This window comes from Haliaeetus albicilla, chromosome 6 (assembly GCF_947461875.1).
Source record: "Haliaeetus albicilla chromosome 6, bHalAlb1.1, whole genome shotgun sequence".
Lineage (NCBI taxonomy): Eukaryota > Metazoa > Chordata > Aves > Accipitriformes > Accipitridae > Haliaeetus > Haliaeetus albicilla.
The window spans coordinates 27,848,963-27,869,559 of record NC_091488.1 but is presented as its reverse complement, the minus strand read 5'-3'; positions in this window follow the sequence as shown (position 1 = coordinate 27,869,559).

The following is a 20,597-nucleotide window of genomic DNA, read 5'->3' as shown; positions in this document are numbered from 1 at the left end:
GTTTGTTCTGTAGCACAAATGTTCACAGGGAATGTAACTAGAATTCCGTGTAACTTGTACTTGTAATTTGCTTCTCAAGTGAATATCCTACTCACTGAAGTGAGTGATGGAGTAAATTACACAGCATGAAACAGTTCCAGCTGGGGACTGTGCGGGGTGCCAGTTTCAGCCTTCTGTTTAAAGGTAAACCCCTTTTCCTTGGGTATAGATTTCATGCCCTTACATTAATGGTATCATTCCACTGTCTTTTGGAGAAGGTTACCCATTTTAGGCAAGCTTCATCTCTCTGCAGCTCTACATCCTGCACATAATATGTTAGAAAAGGACAATTAAGAAAGCTAGCATACTAGATGAAAGGGTTGCTGTCTGCCCTCCTTTCCAATACAAGAATACAGGGTAAAGGTATTTTCCTGGAAACTGAATACATGAGTTTAATCTACTGAGGGAAAAGTAGGAATGGAATTGATATTTTACATATTTCTCTACTGAATTTCAATGTGGTAATGCATTATCTGCTCCATTCCAAACACATCAGGGTTATAGCCCATGTGTAAGCCATCTGTGTGATGATACATGTGCAATTTGTTCATAGTTTCCCAGATGTATTAGAGCCACTGCACAAGAGCCGAAACCTAGGGAACAGATCTGCACTTGCACATCCATATGATATTTACATGCCTGTTGAGTATTTGACTGAGATTTCTGGAATTAATTCAATCAGGGTACAGCCTATATAGAATCTCAGAGGAAAAGACAAAGGCTGGAACTCAGATAAAACTTTTCAAAGATAAAATCCCCAAGCAAAAAAAGCCCAGAAAAACAAAGAACCAAATCTGCTGACCTTGTTGCTTGAGCAAATTTGCACCTAGTAGCCTGGCTTCTCAGACCCCAGTTGGTGCACCCTGACCCTCTACACTTCTTAAATGACTAGGGTCAGGTCTGTGATTCCGTCTAATGAGTTGTGCTGATTTTGGTTGGGATAGAGTTTAATGTTCTTCATAGTAGCTAGTATGGGGCTATGTTTTGGATTTGTGCCGAAAACAGTGTTGACAATACAGGGATGTTTTCGTTACTGCTGAGCAGTGCTTACACAGAGCCAAGGCCTTTTCTGCTCCTCATACCACCCCACCAGTGAGTAGGCTGGGGGTGCACAAGGAGTTGGGAGGGGACACAGCTGGAACAGCTGACCCCAACTGACCCAAGGGTTGTCCTAGATCATATGACATCATGCTCAGCATATAAAGCTGGGGGAAGAAGAAGGAAGGGGGGGACATTCAGAATTACAGCAATTGTTTCCCAAGTAACTGTTACACGTGATGGAGCCCTGCTTTCCTGGAGATGGCTGAACACCTGCCTGCCGATGGGAAGTGGTGAATTAATTCCTTGTTTAGCTTTGCTTGTGTGGATGGCTTTTGCTTTACTTACTAAACTGTCTTTATCTCAGCCCAAGGGTTTTTGCACTTTTACTCTTCTCATTCTCTCCCCCACCCCACCTGGGCGAGGGGAGCGGGGCGGTGGTGAGTGAGCGGCTGGGTAGTGCTTAGTTGCCTGCTGGGGTTAAACCACAACATGAGTGTACGACAAAAGATAGGTACTAGGTTGTGGAGATTTTAGAGGGGAGAAGAAACTGAAAAAATGGTACATACTGTAGTAAGGGGGCTGCTATTGCACTTGAGGAAAATTTTGGGCAGAGCCTTAGCAATGAAGGGCAAAAACATCTCTTTATTCAGTGAACTAAAATTTTATTGCATTTTAAGAATTCTCATTCATGCCTAGCAAGCCTAAACACAGGGAATCAGAAAAGAACTGGAGAGCTAGAACAGTAGGAATATTTAAAAGAATTCATTCTGAATTTAATTTATTTCTGGCATATTCAATCTTTCATGTTTCAAACATTTCACAGATTTTAGAGTATTTTCTTTTTCCAGTAGAGAGTAACTGAATTGATCAGTTCTGTTCTGTGCATTTCTGAAATTGTTGCTGTTTGGAACTAATGCATTGCAACTGTATGACAGCTTCTAAATGAGACCAAAAATAAATCAAAGGTTTGAAGAGTTGCCTCGGTCACCTACGGAGACTGGATGATTAAGTGAAACTGAGTGAATAATATGTGGTGAATAATACACGCAAAGAATTTTTATCCTTTTTTTTTTTTCTCTACTATTAATGTAACTGCAATCAAATCGTGATTCGTACAAGTTTGCTGTTCATCTTACTTGCCTTATTCTTAGCAGTAAATGGGTTTGTTATTGTCCTGATTTCAGCTGGTATAGAGTTAATCGTCTTCCTAGTAGCTGGCATAGTGCTATGTTTTTGAGTTCGGTATGAGAAGAATGTTGATAACACACTGATGTTTTCAGTAGTTGCTAAGTAGTGTTTAGACTAAGTATTTTTCAGCTTCTCATGCCCAGCCAGCAAGAAGGCTGGAGGGGCACAAGAAATTGGGAGGGGACACAGCCAGGGCTGCTGACCCAAACTGGCCAAAGGGGTATTCCACACCATGTGACGTCACATCTAGTGTATAAACTGGGGGGGAGTGGGGGTTGGGAGGATCATCGGTTGGTGGGTGGTGAGCAACTGCATTGTGCATCACTTGTATATTCTAATCCTTTTATTATTATTATTGTCATTTTATTAGTGTTATGATTATCATTATTAGTTTCTTCTTTTCTGTTCTATTAAACTGTTCTTATCTAAACCCATGAGTTTTACTTCTTTTCCTGATTCTCTCCCCCACCTCTCTGGGCAGCCGGGGGGAAGTGAGTGAGCAGCTGCATGATGCTTAGTTGCTGGCTGGGGTTAAAGCACGACTTTTCATTTTATGGAGAAATTGTAGTTGCTACTGTAGCACACAGAAATCCGCTGTAGTGCTAGGTTTTAGTGACTTGGGCCTATATTTGTAATTTTCTTTGACTAGGTGTGACTTAGGACAGATAGCAATAAAAATAAATTTAAAAAAAATTGTGTTTAATACCTTTGTAGCACATACAGGATTATGCAGTGTCATGTATTTATGAAACTGAGCGATACCAACACCATTATCTTCAGAAACAACTGTAATCCTGTTGTGTGATCAGAAGCTTGAAGTACTACAGCTTTAGCATTTTGGTCTACAGTTTTGTGCATGCAAATTTCGTGGTTGTAAACATGGCCCAGAGCATTTGTCTGTCACTGAAAAAGACCAATAAGACGTTCTTTGGTTCATACCCTTTGATGGATAATGGAAGCAAGCTGTCTATGAGCACCAGCAGTACACCCTTTCTTTATATAGATTAGTAAAACTTGAAACTCAGTTGGATAAAAGCAGCAGTAGAGGCTCAGAGAGAGTTAGCGGCTAAACTATGAAAAAAATCTGATAACAAATTGGATTTGATTTATTAGAGGAGGAGTGTGTTCGGTTGTTTTTTTGATCCTCTTCATTTACTGTGGCACTGATATGATTATTTATATGGTGCCACAAGCATGCCAGACATTTTATAGGCAGACAGTAAGGCAGGGTCCTGGCCCTAGCAAGCTTGCAACTTAATTTAATATTCCCTCAAAGTCTGAATAAAGGTCAATGTATGGCATAACTTTATGCATTCTTAGGGGGTCAGTGAATGTAAACTGCAACTACGTTATATGTGTATTAATTAAAATTCAAATGTTCTTTTAGTTTTTTGCTCCAGGCTGAGAATAGTAAGTCAATATTTTGTTATCACTGGAGTACAGCCTCAGAAGCAGTGCAGTCCTGATTTTAATATTGATTTTTCTATTGTACAAGAATTAACGTGTGTCTTGCTTCTTGAACTACAGATCTTATTTCCTGTATATACTTCACAGAAGAGCTTTGGAATAGCAATGAGCAGTTTATCATTTTACCTTTTTAAACTAATGCTGGGCATATAGAAAGCACAGAAAATGTCAACACATATGTTTTCCAAAAAATTCATCATAAATGTGTTTTGCATGTTAGCTACAAGAATAAATAATGTTTCTGGTTTGGCACAGAAATTGCGACAATTCATCTGAGTCTGTATGAGTTGCCTTAAAACCTTGCTTGTGAGCAAAAGTGCATTGACTTTTTAATCTATTTATTAATTATTCATTTATGAAAAGGAAGATGCTATGAATAGGGGTTTAGTATTCTGAACTTCATTCTAACTCTAATGCATGCTGTTAATCTGACATAGTTTGCTGATCCTGCTTGTTTCTCAGATGCTATCAAAATGCCATATACTGGAGAGGAACAGATTAAGAAATTGTTATATCCATGTGAGACTGAGTTATTCCTGAAAACTATCCATATTAGACTGGCATTTAAACCACTGTTGTGTAATGTGATATGTTCTGGGATAAAGATGAAGTTAGTGACTCTTGGTTATCATAACCTTTGCGGGGCCTCAAAATTTTCTAGTCCATCTCTCTGCAAGGCAGAAAAAAACAATACCTTATTCACTCATGAGAAAAGTTTGTTTAGTTTTGTACTTTTTTCTTTCCATTACGATGAATAATGGGATGATTCAAAATTTTTGATGCAGGTCTTTACCTGCTTACAAATGTTCCAAAATATATTTCACCCTTTGGAACTGTTTTTAATATCAATAATTTCTTGAAGTATACTACTACATATAATGAGACAGCCCTTGGGATTCAAATTCTCTGGTAAACTCATGTACTTTCTTGGTTCACTCTGCATTAAAATGACATACTCCATCTTCTGGTACCCCTCTAGTTCTCCTGTAACATATCAGGGTATAACTGCTTAAAAACCTAAGTAAAATAGGATTGCTGCCCCAGAAAGTAGCCTGGTTTATTGCAATTCCTTCTCCTATTCCTGCAAGAACAGCTAGCCTCAGAGAGATGAAGGGAGGAAGAGATCAGATGGTAAAAATAAAAAGAATTGTGCTAAAACCAACCCTTTTTACTCAAATTGCACTCTCCCCAGGAGACACCAGTGGAATATTGCATCTGGAGGTAAGTACATTTGGGAGCCTAAGAGATTCCCAAAGAGAATCCATTTAATGTTTCAGAGACCACAATGAGCTTTACTTAAATCACTTGTCAGAGATACACATCTGCAGGTTTGACTGTTGAATTTCCCCCTTACAATGTAGCATTTATAAGACATGCTAGACGGATGCTTATTCTTTATAAAGTTTAACATTTCCCTCCAAGTATGTGTTGCTTCTATAATTAGTGCTATTCTTTTGATGTATCCGAGCATAATTTTCTGTTGTATCTTGTGTTTGTTTTCATTAGGTTGCCATGGAAATCTTGGAAATCATTGACTTGTAATGGATTTCTTTGAAGCTATATAAGTAGATGTGAAGCATTCTAGTTAGGATTGCTTCCACTAGACTATACAATGCTACCCTCTAGTTCTTTTACAGTACAATAGCACCTTCCTTTAATTCTTTGTGCAGGTGTAACACACTAATAACATGTTTAATAGATCTGGACAAATGTTTTTATTTTGTGTATTTTGGTTGTCGGCTCCGAGGAGAAAAAATATCACCCTACTTCAGTGCACCTACTGTTGGAAAGAGCTTCCCAAGAGGTTTTGTCATTGAGATTAGAACAAAAGTTGTTGAAAATATTTGCTGCTGTGGGAGGATGACATTAACTTGCTGCTTGCCTTTTGCTGCTGCAAGCTGTCAGAGGAAAAACACTGAACAAATGCAGTCTTGATACTTTGGGAGCTAAGCTGAACTGGCCATGTTTCATCTTGTACTCATCTGCCTGATAAGCATTCAACTTTCAGATCCAAATCTTTTCAAGAATAGCAACAGGAACTAAGATAACCTGCAGCCAAAGCTACCTTTTCATCTAGTTATGAAGTTGCTTAACTTGAAAATAGAGTAAACTCTTGACCTAATTACCTAGCTGCATGGGTGAGAATTGTTAAAACATAGTGGGTTTCAAGTGTTTGACATGATCAATATCCAGGTGTTTTGGTATATGGCATAGCTTCTCCTGTTGTGCTTCAGATATTGAAAGTTATGATTGAAATCACTCTATACCCTTGGCAAGATTCCCTAAAAATAAGGTTGTCACTGATGCTTTTTCCTGTTTGTCTCACTGCTCATGGACATACTAACATGGTACAGACCCTGTGTGATACACAAGTGCAAAACCCCTCTAGTCAGAAAGTGCTTATTCCTCTGTAGAACACAAAACAGAATAACTGGAGAGATTTTCAGATAGAATAACTGTGCTTGTTCAAGTTACAAAAATTACACAGTAAATATGCAGGGGTTAATATGGAATTAATACAGTGTCTTACATACATCTTCATTCCTCAGGCTGGTGTACTCTTTGTTGGTATACAAAGCATTTAAAATGTAATAGCCACCCTTACCATAAGTATTGAAGACTTCTCTTGCTCAGATCAGTTTTGGCACAACAACGCGCATACATGAAGTCTCATTACCTTTCACATGAGGGAACTTACCTGCAATACCACTGATTTGCAGAAATGTAGTAAAGTGGAATGAAATAGAAATCTATTAATTATTTTTTGAGAGCATCTGAGTATTTAATGTCAATATTTGAGATTTTAAATTTTCCAAACTTGGGAAAAACCTAATTCTGTGGTCTGAAATACCACTGTTTGACAGTTATGCTAGCTTTAAATAACAACACATGCTGCCTTTTCCTTTATATATACTTGAGGGTTAATCACAACATACCTCAAAATTGAATTGTGGAGTTTTCCATTATAAAAGCACAAAAGAATTTAACTGTGTAATGAAATGCATTAATAATAATGTCACTGGAATCATTAATAATAGCTTACAGGTAATCCTCAAAAGATTTAAAATTTGGTTCAAAAGTTTACCTGAAGCTTATCCAATCTATGTAAATCTCCTGGGATGTACAGTATTTTATAGGAATTTGTTCAGGTGCATCCAGTGCTCAAGCCCCAGAGCTATCAGGAACTTTAAGCTACAGAACACTGCAAAACTAGCATGAGTGAAATGAAGAATAATGGATAAACATTTAAAAAAATAAAAATTAAGCTTGAATTTCAGGTAAGTTTGGTGTGCATTGGTTTTCTCAGTTCTAACTGAGAATTAATCTAGTACTTAGTAAATAATTTTTAGAGTGAATGGACTGTCTCAGACTTACATTTTGATAATTTTTAAAAAATTACGAAGTCCATTTCTTTCTCCTCATTTTTAATTCCCAATGTTGAGAAATCTGGCCTTGTTGAAGTTAAAGCATGTGAAAAATATGACTGCTTTGGATTCATCCACCCTTGATTGTCATTTTGGCATGGGAGGATCATATGGGAAAGCAGCAATGAGTTCGCAAAAATAAAGTTCTCACCTGAATTATAACAAATGGTCAAAGAAATAAAGGAGAAATTTGGAATTTGTCTTTTATTTTTATTTTTCTAATTATTTTTTTACACAAATTGGACATCTGTTAAGCTGAAAATCTTGTTTATTTGCTGTCTTTATATGCCCCTTGTCTCCTGACACACAGTAGCATACTATGTGTGCAGAAGTGCTAATGATAGCAGGTCCACAAGCAGGAGATGTAATGCATCTTGGGTTTGACTTCTCTGAATGCACAGGCAACATTTCCAGGATGACCAATGTTCACAAATGTGTGAGTAGAAATCTGAAGAGGGCAGTCTGGGAAGTGTGCGGCTCTGATTTCAGATTTATCCGACAAGTCAGCTTTTGTGAATGAATGCTACCTCATCTTTCACAAAACCAATAGAAAACAGCACTTCTTGAAGCAGGAGAAAGAGAAACTAGGTTCCCCAAATAGAGCCAAGCAAAACTTGTGTCTTTCAGCTCGTGATATCTAACTTGGTGAATGAGGATAGGTCTCAATATCTCTTTATATAGCTGTACACATGAAAGTTATTTTTGTCTAACATACAAAGCGATGAAGTGATATGTTTGCAAAGTTGGCAAGGAGTAAGCATTTTTAAAATCCAGCTGCCACCTCAAGAAAGGGTGGGAGAGTGAGGATGATGAAGGAGCATAGTCTCAGGACAGCATGGGGAACCTAATGGCTCCTCATCCCTGGAAGAAGCTCTCTCCCTTCATTTCACACCTCTCTCAATTCCTGACTGCAGTCCTGTCCCCACTTTTTCTCCACATCTGACATTCCCTTGACCCTTACATGAACTGTTCTGTTTCTTCACTATTAGTGAATTAAGGCAGTCTAATTTGCAGGTATTCCTTGCAAGCTTCAGTGATTCAAATTAGCTCACAGAAAACTCTGACGAGGTGTAGTCGGGGTCTAGTAGCAGCAGTGAGCGGTCAAATGGCTTCCCATCACCCTATGGCCTATCCCATTAGGCCAGGAGACTTTTAGGAAACTCTTCTTGAAATTCCTTGGGAGTTTCAGAGGTCAGTGGCCTTCACAACAAAACCAGCTCAAGAAAGCCCTGCCACCTCCCAAAGGCAGCAAGCACATTTCTCCTCTCCGTCCCCATCTCCTGCCTGGCACACCTTGCAGCCCCTCACTACTCACTTTTGCTGCCCTGAAGGCCAGCGTGGCTATGCTGTATATCGAACTGCAGACACTAATAGGGCCACAGCTGCTGCTCCTCTCTCAGAGGAAGGAGGAAAGCAGTTCACCTGCACAAACGCCAGTGATCCAACTCCTCGGTTCAGCTTGCAGGCAGCTCTAGTAGCCACCAGAGGCATAACAGTGTGGTGTGTGGAAAACAGCCAGTGTTTAAAGCTGGTCCTTAAAAAAGTGATCCCACTGATGCAGTTGATCGTGCTGAAAAGCATACTAGAGAAGTAGGCTTTTTCGATTTTGATTTACCTTCTCTGAAATGCTTGGGACCTCTTTCAGTTGACAAATACTGGAAAAACTTTAAGAACTTACGTACCGGGTGCAGGTGCCCAGGCTCTGGCAGGGGGCTGCAGGGCGGCCTCTTTGAGGAGAGGCCAGGGCTGCCCCGAGCCGGACACAGCCGGTTCCAGCCGGCTCTGACCGACCCACCGCAGGGCACGGCTCAGCCCCGCAGCCACCACGGCGGAGCCACAGGGAAAGCCTGTGTAAGAAAGGGCAAAACGCTGGACAGTCAGAGAGGAATGAGGGGGAAAAGTGTGAGAAACAGCCCTGTGAGCCCCGAGGGGAGGGGAGCGGGAGGAGGCGGAAGCGATCCAGGCACCTGTGTGGTGGTTGTGGACTGTTGTGGACTGACGACAGCTGCTATTCCCCATCCTCCTGTGCCACTTGGTGTGGAGAGAGGCAGAGGAGTTGGCGATGAAGGAACGAAGGTGAACCTGGGAGAAAGGGGTGGGGGGGAAGTAGTTTTAGGTTTTGTCTTTGTTTCTCACCATCCAAATCTATTTTAACTGGCAAGAAATTAAATTAATTTTCCCCAAGCCAAGTCTGCTTTGCCTGTGACAGTAAAAGGTAAGTGATCTCCCTGTCTTTATCTTGACCCACAAGCTTGTCAGTCTTATTCCTCCCATCCCCATCCTGTTGAGGAGGGGGATGAGAGAGTGACTGAATGGGCATCTGGCAGCCAGCCAAGGTCAACCCACCACAACTGGGGAAGTCATTTGTAAGTCTAGTTATAAAAAATAGAGCCTAGCTATAGGAAAGAGCCAGAACAATTTACAGCTGTAAGGAAGAATACCATGCACCACCATCACATAGGCAAGCTCTAAAGCCAGACTGCAGAGTCTGGAAAAAATAGTAAGATGAAGTAGTGGGTATAGTCTACTTCTGCTCTTACAAATGTTCTGAATTTTGATTGTAAATAGATGTCTTTGGTCTTCATACACTGAGTTTTCTTCCATAGCCCTAAAAGGGATAAAGTCCTGACTGGCCATTGCAGAGCCTGAGGATGTTTCTCCTTGTATCAGATGCCTTGCTTTATAAGACAACATGTGTACTTAATAATACATCCAACATTTGTTGGATAATTGTTTTTTATGTTCCTCATCGTGCCTGCTTTTCATAGCTCTGCTTTCTTGTACACCTAATGGACTCTTACGCTCTCTATTGACCCCAGTAACCCTAACAACTTCTGAAAATCATTAGATCTGAAAGGAAAATACATGAAGTAGCAAATAATGGAACCGTTTATTAGAGGATTGATTGTGTTTCTAAAAGATGCTGAATGTCTTTTGAAACTAAAGAACATTGCATCCTCATCTGTAGTATTACACAGATAAACACAAATACACACAAAATTACATGTTACTGTAGCTTTACTTCTGTTAAAATATTATTTGTATAGTCAATTGAGATTTCTTCAGTAGTGTTCCCAGATTTGTTTTTAAAAAGCTAATAGTTCTACATCAAAATTTCATGGGAATTGAGGTAGTGTATCTTACTGTGTGTTCAGAGACAAATGGAAAACCATGAATTATCCAGTCTGACTCACAACTGTGTTTTAACAATATGTGTTTCCAAGTAGTTTGCAATGTAGTCCACCTTTTGAAAAAGATTTTCATCTCAGCTGAGATTTTATTTGGACAAAAAAATAACAATAATGAAGTACTGATTGATGGTTCAGAGCCTCAGGACAAAATCCAACTAGCAGATAATCTACTAGATAAGAACATATGAACAAAAGACAAAAAGTAATATATCTGTGGATGGAGTTAAATTACTTTGCAGAATATTAAGCCTCCACCAGCAAAGTCTAGACGGAAGAAAGCCCTGGCTGTGCAGAGTGATCAATAGATGATTCTTGTACCTGTGGAGCTCTAGTGAAGTCAGCAGCGCAGAAGCTGGTATCAGTAGATTAAATAGGAGAATCACATCCTAAGGAGCAATTGAGAAATTGTCTGAGATTAACTAATGTGCTAAAATATTTTGATGCTGTGTTCTTTGGCAGGAGAGAAATTAATTAGGGAGTTATAAAGCACCGTGAACATCATCTCTCCCAGTCCCACAGCAGAATTTTAATTCTCATGGCAGTGGCAAAAAAATGATTTCCTGTAGAGAGATGGAGCTGGGAGTCACTGAAACCCTCTAAAACCTGTAGCTCCAAAGAAAATGCGATATAGCCTCTCTCTGTTCTTGTCTTGTTCTCTTTGCTTTCTGTTGTTTACTTTGCTAGTTTGCCTGAAGCTGTTTGTTCTGGTTGGTTTGTATTTGCTTTAGAGGATGTTGCTTAACACAGATTGTATCTTGTGTTTGCTTTTTAAATTCAAACACCATGCTACTCTTATAGTCAAAAGTTGTCTGCAGTACCAAAAATTCAGACAATTCATCCTGAAAAAAAACGAAACCAAAACCCCCTTTGATTATGCTGGAAATGAAATGCCATAGCTTGTAGAGTTTAAACCTGACAGGTGAGCTTTAATTATACTGAATATTTGCCTGCGCTCCCTTTAAGCAGTATTAACGTATAGGTAAGGCAGAATCTGGCAAATGGCAAGTGGTATTTCCATTAGTATTTTTCAAGTATTGTTTACTCAAAAGCATAGATCGTATCACTGTTTTTTTACATATGTATAGCTGCAAATGTTAAAGGAGCGCTTACCCGTTCCTTTACACTGGGGATGTCCAGCCTGTGGCTATTGCATGAAATGCAGCCGGAGAAGAGTTGAGGTGCAGCTTCCTGCCTTGCGGGGCCCCGAGGAGATTTCTGGCAGGGCTGCACACGGGTGGGGGTGGGGGGTTGCGCTTAATCCCAAGTACAGTAGGAGATGAGCCAGCAGGAACTGAAGGGGCAAAACCTGCTCATTTGCCCTGGGACTGAGCTGCGCGGCAAGCCCTTTCCCAGCCCACAGGAAGGCAATGACACTAGGAGGAACCAGCCACCTCTTACCTGTGAGCTACCGAGAGCCCTCTGTGCAAACAAATGGGGGAGCCGTGTCTCTGAAACTCACACCTCAGCTGGCTGCTACAACCTCCGTCCGACGCGTTGCTCCTGACTTTCCAGCGTTAAATCTCTGAGACGTGCAACGGGTAGTGCTGTGAGATAATTTTTAAAAGTCACATCAATTTATGCGTGCTAAGAGCTTTTATGAGCACAAAATGATTTTATGTGAACTTTCAGTCCTTTTGACTAGCTATCAGAGATTTCTTTAAATTCTTCTAGGAGAATAGAAGAGACAGATAATGCACCTTCAGCGTTACGTGGATAAAACTTTAAGAAGTAAATTTACTCCCTTCATCGGCTTCGCTGGCAGAGACGTGTGTCATTGATTAAAAGTAGAAAAATGACAGCATCTCTAAATGTAAAAATAGTCCTGAATCTGATGATTAATATTTTAAAGAGAAGAATTATCCCGAGAAAAATTTACCTAAGGCTGGAAGGACAAGGCGAATTAAAAACGTTGCAGCCGCGACTGCGATCCCTCCGCTCCGCCCAGCTAAGCCGGGTCAGGCTGTCGGCGGCGGGCAGCGGCCCAGCAGGTGGCGCTGTTCCCTCGACGCGGCGGCGGCGGCGGCAGCAGCAGCTGCGGCGCCCTTTGCCTGTGGGTAGAAACGCAGGGAGGGACGGACTCCGTCTCTCGGGGCCCTTGGGTGCTCTTTGTAGTCGTAATATCTACCTAGCTGGAATGTCGACGCGCATGAATTTCCTCCTTTAATTTCATTTGTTTAAGCTGTCCTACACTTCCTCCTCTTTTTTTTCTGCAGTTTTATTGTGTTATGTTGAAGACCCTCAATGTATCATCTTAGGAAGTAAATTTCTAAATGACAGGTCAAGTTATAGCTTTCTCTTACAAAGCCAGTTAAGTTCATATATGTCCTTTGATTCTTCTGCATCTGCCGGTCTGCCTGTATAGATCAATGGATTATTGCTACATGTAATTGTATTTAAAAACAAAACAAAACAACACAAAACAAAGCAATCGTTTTAATGAATTGTGGTTTTTTCCACAAATTAAATGGTGAAGGAGACATGAAATAGGTTCTGGCTCTCGGAGAATATGGGCAAACTTCATCATTGATAAATTTCAGCCTAGTGGAAGGAAAATGTTGGAGTAAACCTGGCTTAGTTTAGACCCCACCCACAATGAAAGGACTGGTCAGCTGGGGAGGGTCCTAGAGGAAGGCTCGTGCTGCCAGTACTGGTAGATAAAATGTCATTGAAGCAAAGTAGTTGGGTATACTTTTTTATTCTGCCCAGACTTTTATCTCCTGATAGACTTGTGTAGGTAAGCAATACCAGAATTCTATTTGTTATATTAGGAGGAATATTATTGCTGAGAGGATACTGGAAGTAATAAGAGTCATAATTTAGGTTTTGGTGGTGGTTTGTTTGTTTGTTTGTTTCTCCCTCCTGTTTAAGGATTAGGAAATACTTATTTCTCTCAACATGAAAATACTACTTACCTGATTTTGTTTGATTTAATATTAGTTTTTTAGACAGAGTTATGAAGACTGCTTTATGAACTACTTGCACTGGATTTTTTTTTAAAGGGTACACATCAGTCACATTTGTTATCTAATTTAATACCTCTAAAATGAATTGGGTGGATGTTATAGCAAGGAATGCAAATGGATAAAGAAATTGGCCCACATATCCACTAAAAACAAAGGTAATGACAGATAAATTTATCCTGAAGTGTTATATGTAAGTGTTGTTATGATGCTAGAAAACACAGCTTGGGAACTACTACTCGAAAGGGACTTTATCTTCCTACTTATGAGAATGTTTAATCCTTTAACAAGACAATTGAAAGTCTTTATAGGAAACAGATATCAGATATAAAAACTAGAAATGTCATGTTTTCAATGGCAGCCTAGAATGGACAGTGTTCCTTGTTTAAAAGTCTAGCTTCCCACAAAGGGTAGATGATGCCCAACAAGGATTTTGTCATCTTTGTTTTTAAATGTTAATATTAAGTTATTGTGTGTGAGAAACAGTAAAGTTTCTGAAAATAGGAATTTTATTCTGTAGCTCCCCCATCCCCTAAAATCAATGTAACATGAAAAAAAGAAAGAAAATATAGTGCACATTTTCTTACTCTTCTCTTCTTACCTGTACCTTTGTACCTACTCAGAACTTCTTACAGAAATCCCACCCAGAATACAACTGTGAAAGTAAATGAATTATATAATGGAATTCTGATCACAAAAAGCAATGGTCTATATTAAGTCACTTTTATCAAAGAGCTTTCCCAGTTTAAATCCCATGTCATCACATCCCTCTTGAAAGGCAGAAAAGAGGCATTGAGCATTGAGTTCAGAGGACAGAAATAGGCTTTTCAGTGGGTACTACATGGAAACCCAGTTACTGACTGATATAATACCCAGCAAGCACCTGGGAGGCAGATGCAAGGTTTTGCAGAATACCTGTGGTATTCTTATCATAGAATCATAGAATTATTTAGGTTGGAAAAGACCTTCAAGATCATCAAGTCCAACCATCATCTATGCCCACTAAACCATGTTCTGGAGTGCCTTGTCTACACATTTCTTGTATACCTCCAGGGATGGTGACTCAACCACTTCCCTGGGCAGCCTATTCCAATGTCTGACAACCCTTTCAGTAAAGAATTTTTTCCTAATATCCAATCTAAACTTCCCTTGCTGCAACTTGAGGCCATTTCCTCTCATCCTATATCCAGCCACCTGACAGAAGAGACCAGCACCCACCTCACTACAAACCCCTTTCAGGTAGCTGTAGAGAGCTGTAAGGTTTCCCCTCAGCCTCCTTTTCTCCAGACTAAACAGCTCCAATTCCCTCAGCCGCTCCTCATAAGACACACGCTCGAGGCTCCTCACCAACTTGGTTGCCCTTCTCCTGACACGTTCCAGCACCTCAATGTCTTTCCTGTAGTGAGGGGCCCTGAACACAGTACTCAAGGTGCAGCCTCACCAGTGCCAAGTACAGGGGAACAATCACCTCCCTGCTCCTGCTGGCCACACTATTTCTGATGCAGGCCAGGATGCCATTGGCCTTCTTGTCCACCTGGGCACACTGCTGGCTCATATTCAGCCGCCTGTCAACCAGCACCCCCAGGTCTTTCTCTGTGGGGCAGCTTTCCATCCACTCTTCCCCAAGCCTGTAGCACTGCATGGGGTTGCTGTGACCCAAGTGCAGGACCTGACACTTGGCCTTGTTGAACTTCATACAATTGGCCTCAGCCCATTAATCCAGCCTGTCCATATCTCTCTGTAGAGCCTTCCTACCCTCAAGCAGATCAACCCTGCCTCCCACCTTGGTGTCGTCTGCAAACTTGCTGAGGGTGCACTCAATCCCCTCATCCAAATCATTGATAAAGACATTAAACAGAACGGGGCCCAACACCGAACCCTGAGGAACACCACTTGTGACCTGCCACCAACTGGATTTAACCCCATTCACCACAACCCTCTGGGCTTGTCCATCCAGCCAGTTTTTCACCCAGCAAAGAGTACACTTGACCAAGCCATGAGACGCCAGTTTCTGAAGGAGTATGCCATGAGAGACAGTGTCAAAGGCCTTGCTGAAGTCCAGGTAGATAACATCCACAGTCCTTCCCTCATCCACTAGGCAGGTCACCCTGTCATAGAAGGAGATCAGGTTGGTCAAGCAGGACCCGCCTTTCGTAAACCCATGCTGACTGGGCCTGAGCCCCTGGTTGTCCTGCACATGCCACGTGAGCACTCTCAAAATGAACTGTTCCATAATCTTCCCTAGTACCAAGGTCAAGCTGTCAGGCCTGTAGTTCCCTGAATCCTCCCTCCAACCCTTCTTGTAAATGGGCGTCACATTGGCAAGCCTCTAAGTCCTCTGGAACCTCCCCTGTTGACCAGGATTGCTGATAGATGATGGAGAGTGGCTTGGCAAGCACCTCCGCCAGTTCCCTCAGTACTCTTGGATGGATCCCATCAGGTCCCATAGATTTGTGAGTGTCCAGATGGTGTAGTAGGTCACTATTTCCTCCTGGATTAAGGGGGGTATATTCTGCTCTTTGTCCTTGTCTTCCAGCTCAGGGGGCAGAGTACCCTGAGGATAACTGGTCTTCCTATTAAAGACTGAGGCAAAGAAGGCATGAAGTACCTCAGCCTTTTCCTCATCTCTGGTGGCAACATTCCCTTCTGTATCCATTAAAGGATAGATATTCTCCTTGGCTTTCTTTTTATTGTTAACATATTTGTAAAAACATTTTTTGTTGTCCCTTAAAATAGTGGCCAGATTGAGTTCTAGCTGAGCTTTTGCCTTCTTATCACGTTCTAACATTGAAAAATGACATCGCATGTATGAAATGTGAATTTGGGATTATTGAATATTAGGTCGTGGACTTCATGTTATAGTTTGATCAGCATAAACCAATGAAAGGGAAGGTTTGCAGAATATCATGGAAATCTGCTAAGTACTGTACTTTTAGATTTACATCCATATTTTTTAATGAAATTGGATAGCATTCCCTATGTACTCTTATATATGTGTTTTATAGAATATAGGTTGGTGCTCAACCCTTTCTGTGTCTATCTTTTAGCTGTGACATGTTTTTGTGTACAATGGTATTTGGCAAATTGGTTTTGCACAAAGCAAAATCTAGTTGTATAATGAGGAAACCGTCCCGAGTTCAATCATATGTGTGGTTTCAACAGGGCTGCCTAATTTTAGCTAAATTTCAAATTATCATTTTCAGTTTTCTCAGCAAACTTCTTTTAGCCTGTAGTTTGAAGAGGGACCTTTGAAATACAAGGTGAGAAGCTGATCTTGTGGAGTAGGAAGTCTATCAAAAGGTAGAAATGAATGATGAATATGTTTTTTTAACAAGGGCAAAAGACTATTTTAGAAAAATGGTGTTCAAAGACTGGTTATATTGTACATTTGTATAACTTTTGGATAAGTCATGCTATTTTATGAAATTTTTTTTTTAAAAAAATCTATTTAGTTATTTTCCATCTTCACTCTTTTAAGTAAAAAAAAAAAAAGTAGGAAAATTGCATGTTTCTGTTAAACAGAAGGAAGGGTTATCCCAGAACTTTGTGCATTTATCATCTGATCATGTGCAAACCTTGTTCAGTGCAGGGATAAACAGAGTCACGTTAAATTTGCTGTGAGCTCGAGCCTCTGACAGTACTCATTTTATCAACAAAGACAAATGAAGGAGCAGAAATTGTAGCACGGCCTCTACTATTTCATCATTGTCAACCTTAAATACAATCATTCACTGCTGATAGGTTTTTCTCCTTGCTACTCCCACTAACGCTAAGCTGTCAGAATCCCTCTTGATATGGTGCAGAGCCTCAGTACCAGTGATTAAAAAAGAAGGAATTAAATCAGCTTTTTTAATCTCTCTCTTGATAAATATCCTATTTTCAGAGAAAAAGCTCTGAAATTTTCTCTTTCCTGTTGTAGCTGCCATTCCATTAAAAAGAGGTGAAAATAAATAGTAGCGTGGTTTGACATTAAGTGTGTATAGAAACCGGTGATTAGAGGCATCACATATTCTCTTAAAGGACAGTGAATATTGAAGAAGAGCGGAAACTCAGTTATCAATGGATGTTTATTTTCTGTAGAGAATTCCACATGAAATACCAAAGAAAGATACACACATGTAGAAAGTGCCCAGTCCTGATTCATTTTACTGATAATGCACTGCATTGACAGATTGATCTAACGGCACCAAGAATTACCTCAGGTGAGTAACAGCTCCTCAGCATAAAGAGTCATAATCTGACCCTAAATTCCAGTGATTGGATTCTTTTTTTTAGAGTTCTCATATGAAAGAACTGTTTGGTTTTTTTTAATTTGTCATTTGCTAATGGGAAAAGTCAATAGACAATCTCAAGGATAAAAAGCACACAGTTTGCCAGATCAGCCTGTATCTCAACTTCAAACTTACATGATCCAAACAGGTGTTAAACATTGCTATTTAGTTGCATAGGGAAGATTTGGTCAGGTCACATTCAAGATGAGACAAATTAAATTAGGCAAGACAGATTTAAAAAATACTTGTCTACCTTACCCTTGCAAAACAGGATATGACTGCCCATCAGACTGTTCATGTCTTGTATGAGTTAACTAATACAGAATCCAAGGATAATGATGTATTTAAACAAAACAACTTAGAGCATTGTAAAATACAAAAAGCACAATAAGATGAGTTTGAAAGATCTCACGCTTTGCAAATGAAAGGGTCAAATGATCATCCATTGGCAAAGACTACATAAGGTACTATGTCCCACAAATTCTGATTAAACAATACAGAAGCATAATACTGTATAATCTAATTAGTTATCAAGAATATTTTCAAGAATTTTTCTTCACAAGCTGAAGGATGTGGTAGTAAAATAAGTACCCACAAATGTCTTTTTACTCATATTCTGTTTAACTAAGTTTAAAAATTACCAGTAGCTCTTTTAGGTCTTAATTTTTAGCAATTTTCATAAAGCCTGAACTGTTGCTTCATGCCAGGCTTCAGAAATAAGATCAAGCACAGTTCTACAGACAGGAGCACAATAGTCCTGCCAATCTTTGCTGAACCTATTTCAAGAAAGACAACTGTAGTTACTGTAACTTTGCTGTAAGGAATTGCAGAGGTGAAGCAAATTAATGGTGACATTCACCTCCCAGCCTAGAAGGCTCATACGGCTGCACACCTCATAAATCCTGTTAAAGCCCTATTCAGAGAGTTTAAGTAGGATTTAAGTGATGCATAGGCCTTGTGCAGGCCAAGAGCACTGGTGTGGATTTCGCTTTTAATGACCTGCATGTCCATAGAGTTAGACTAGTATGAAGAGTAGAGAATCACTTAGAAGGCCCTATGACACTGTAGCACTGTGTGTTATTTAAATGTGTTATTTTGCTGTGCATCTGTATTAAAACAAACAGATTCCTGCTCCACAGGATATAACAGCTATCCAAAAAGATTTAATGGGTAATTATAACATTAGAAGGCTCTTCAGAATTGGGATTTCATTATTAACTCAGAGAACAAACCGATTTTCAGTGTGAATAAAATTTTCCTTTTTAATAGCCTTTATGTTTTTTCATCTCTTAAAAATTAATGTTGTGGCATATTTTTTGTGTGTTATAACAACCTCTTGTTAAGCCTTCAGACCAGCAGCACCCTCATTTCAGAAAGCTGGATCCTTGCCTTCTGAAAGGACTTAGTAACTGAATTTAAATGCAAATTTTACTGATTGACATCAGCCTAGGATTTCCAGAGGTGCAATACAAGAGGAATTAAAAGATGTATATACATTCATGCAAAGCAATGTTGTTAAAGAAACAGGAGTAGAAACAGCAGGTACCTTAGGTCATATAAACAATGAAATGAAACAGATGAATTTACTAGACCCCAAAACCCAGCCTGATATTCCTTTAGTATTTGCTGAGAATTATGTCTAATACTATGACAGCCATTACTAGAATGGGAACATATTCTCTTAGTCTTCTATGGTGGTTCAGCAGGCAAGACTAGGGGAATAGTGGATGAAAGGCCGGGTGTCAAAATAAATATGGAATCAAAAATACATCTTCTTCTGAAAAGAATAATGAAGTGTTTCAAGATGCAAGTCTATCAGGTTTCATTGAAATGTAAGGGGACAGAACTGTGTTTTCTCTTCTGGGATAGGCTGCTGAAAGTCAAGAGGGGTTTTTTCCTATTCTCATTAGTCCAGGGACTTCTCTAAAAATATGCTTATTTCTGTGGAATCATTATCCGGATGGAAATACCATCATGGCACATGGGTACATGAAACAATTTAGCTAATTGAAATATTCTGAAAATAAGGATGGTTTGGTTTATGTGCTAACTCCCAACTTGCAGTCATCTCTGCAGACTTAGCTAAGTCATTAGCATACAGGTGATGGAGATAGAGTGCACATTTTCATCCGGTTTATGTTTATGATAAAGGCAAAAGCGAATATACTTGAGGGGTGAAAACTTTTCCAAATGAGCCAGTCTCAAAAGAATTGTTTGGTACTATTGTGTCTTTTGGATTATTAAACTTCACTAATTCGAGATAACTAGAGATAACTAACACTGATACTCTTTGTCTCATCTTTGTATAGCAGAAAGCAGGAAGAGATCACTGTGCGTATGGAGAGACCGATTCACTTACAGTGTTATACCTGGTTAAGAAGGACGTTGGGGTACAAATTCATAGGAGGTAACCAGAGGAGGAAAGCAGTTGTCAGAATTATAGGATACTTACCCTTTGTCTGTTGGCAAAGAGGGAACAAATAAGCTGCAAAACATGTAAGGAAGTTTGTAATGAAAGAAAAAAGGACAGTAATTAGAGGTATTTCAGCACGTGAGGATAGCCAGGCTGTTTTCCTTTCAAGGGAAAAAGATGTGCTATCACAGCTCTATGTTAGCATGCATTGTACATCATATGCCATCACAATAAATATGTCTGACATAGCCTGATTTCAAAATATTACACATCAGCTGAAAAAACTGCAAAACAAATTGGTTTTCTTTAAATGACTTTGGTGTTTAACACAGTTTTCCTCTCTGCAAACGTGATTTATAAGATTTTTTTCTATATATATTAGTCTTGTTACCTGTAAAATTGATGTGTGTCCTATGATGCTATAAATGAATAAAGAAACAGAGTTTTGTAGCACAGATATTGCAAGGAGACAACATGACAAAGAGATGAAGTGTGAGAAAAATGCAATTTTGATTTAGAAAGAGCAGTCTGACTTTATATAGCAGATGAGGAACTAGAAAAAGTACTGGGAATGTGAGATGTTTCTAAACTACAAATTTACA